The sequence below is a fragment of the Galeopterus variegatus genome, unplaced genomic scaffold, assembly GCF_000696425.1.
Source record: "Galeopterus variegatus unplaced genomic scaffold, G_variegatus-3.0.2 Scaffold214, whole genome shotgun sequence".
Classification (NCBI taxonomy): domain Eukaryota; kingdom Metazoa; phylum Chordata; class Mammalia; order Dermoptera; family Cynocephalidae; genus Galeopterus; species Galeopterus variegatus.
In genome coordinates, this window is record NW_007726325.1 from 104,901 (window position 1) to 107,424 (window position 2,524).

Genomic DNA, 2,524 nt, shown 5'->3' on the forward strand with positions numbered 1-2,524 from the left:
ACACTGAGGGTTGCGATCCGTTGCCGGACACGGAAAAAATACAAAAAGACAAAAAAAAAAAAAAAAGAAACTCAGTGGTCCCAGAGAGATCTTCAGAGGGATTCAGGCATTTGAAGATTTTCCAGTGAGAAAGCTGAGTTCCCACCCAATGAACTTCAAAATATGAACAAACTTAGGAATCACCAGATACTTGAAGATGACCCACTCTGTACCAGCAGCCGCCAAAAAAAGAAAAGATTGCCCCCAGTGCTAATGACTAGGGAGAACAAAACCTGAAAAGACTTTCTTCAAAGATAAGATATTGCATCTTTTTGACTTTCTGTACAGAATATTTAAAAAATATTTTGTAAATTGAATATGGTAGCTCAAATTAAAAATTAGTTAAAAGGTTTGAAACCTAAAGAATATAGAGAAGATTTTTAAAATGCAAAGTGGTGTAAATTTTTAAAAAAGAAATTAGACCACTCCAGAAGGTCCAATATCAGACTAATAGAAATTTCTTAAAGGAGATGGAATGAAGCAAAGTATCAAAGAAATAATAGCCCCCCTAAAGAAACCCAAGAACTAGAGAGCTGACCAGATCACTTGACTAGAGCAAGGTGCTGATAACCCCAAAGTCAGAGGTTCAGATCCTCTTGCTGACCAGCCTGAAAAAAAAAACTGAAGGACATTTTTCACTTTGATAGAGCCCATCAAGCACTCAGCACAATGAGTGTAAAAAGATCCATAGTAAAACACATTTTGTTTCACAATGTTAGGAAAAAATGGGAAATCTCACCCCAAAACTAATGGGAGTGTGCAGGACTAAAATAAATTGGGAATAGAATGGCATAAATTTCTTAACAATATGGGAAGCTAGGAGATAATGAAGCAATGACTTCTGAGTGAAGAGTATTTCTAACCAAGAATTCTATTCCCAATTGAAGTGTTAGTGTAGAAGACATTTTCAGATATTCATGGCCTGAAAGTTTGTTCCATTCGCATTTTCTCTGGAAGCACCTGAAGAATGGACTCCGCCAAAATGGAAGAGTGTCATGCAAAAGGAAGTCCTGGGGTACAACAGAGGAGCTGGTTATTTCTGGGACGAGTGAAAAGTCCAGAATGCCAGTTGTGCCGCAGCCCTGAATGCAGCCATTCCAGTCCAGAGAAGACCAGAAGGATAAAATTGCAGAAGGGAGATCAATAAAACGAAGTAATAGATTATCAGGTACATCTTATCATGGGTGAATTTACGTTGGAATTAAGTGGAGTGCAAGGAAAGAATTCATGGTAGTGAATTCAAGTAAAAAGGAAATTTATTTGAAGTGTACTCATTAAAGTGTACTGGGCCGGCACGGTGGCGCACTCAGTAGAGTGCGGCACTTGGGAGTGTGGCGGCGCTCCCGCCGAGGGTTCAGATTCCATATAGAGACCGGTCCGCTCACTGGTTGAGTGCGGTGCGGGCGCGACACCGAGGGTTGCCATCCCGTTACCGGTCATGAAAAAAGACAAAAAGGAAAAAAAAATAAAGTGTACAATTTAATGACTTCTAGTATATTCCCAGAATTGTGCATCTGTCTCCACAGTCAACATTTTCATTACTCCAAAAAGAAACCCTACACCTCTTAGCAGTCGTGTTTTTGTTTTTTAAAAATAATCTTTTATAATATTTGGCTTAAAATCTACATCTTAGGGTCGGCCCGGTGGCGCGCTGCTACAGTGCGCCGCTTGGGAGTGCGGCGGCGCTCCCGCCGAGGGTTCGGATCCCACATACAGACCGGCCTCTCACTGGCAGAGTGAGGTGCGGGCGCAACACCGAGGGTTGCGATCCCGTTGCCGGTCCCGGTCCGGTACGGGCGCGACACTGAGGGTTGCGATCCGTTGCCGGTCACGAAAAAAGACAAAAAGGAAAAAAAAAAATCTACATCTTAATTCAACGAAAAATGATGCCACGTTAAGGACAGTCTCCAGAAGTTTGCCAAAATACTTTCCCATGGTGTTATACTAATATTACTACTAATATATGAAGGTACTTCAAGTTTGTGAAAAGATTCATACTATCAATTATATTTTTCCATGAACTTTTTGAAGTACCTTCAGATGAACGGTTGTCACCCCACTCTTGTATAAGTATTATCTTAAAAAATACCAAAGTGAAGGTGAAAGTAATGTTTTTAAGTTAAGATTTAGTGTGGTAGGGGCTGGTCCATGGCTCACTTGGGAGAGTGTGGTGCTGACAACATCAAGTCAAAGGTTAAGATCCCCTTACCAGTCATCTTTAAAAAAAAAAAAAATTTGGTGTGGTTGAACATCTTTTCCTTTTTGTCTTTTTTCGTGACCGGCAACGGGATCACAACCCTCGGTGTCGTGTCCGCACCGCGCTCAACCAGTGAGCGGACCGGTCTCTATATGGGATCCGAACCCTCGGCGGGAGGGCCCGCCATGCTCCCAGGCACCGCACTACCGAGTGCGCCACCGGGCCGGCCCTGAACATCTTTTCAACCGCAGGGTTTATTAACATTGGTATTTCCTTCTCTTCAGGTCA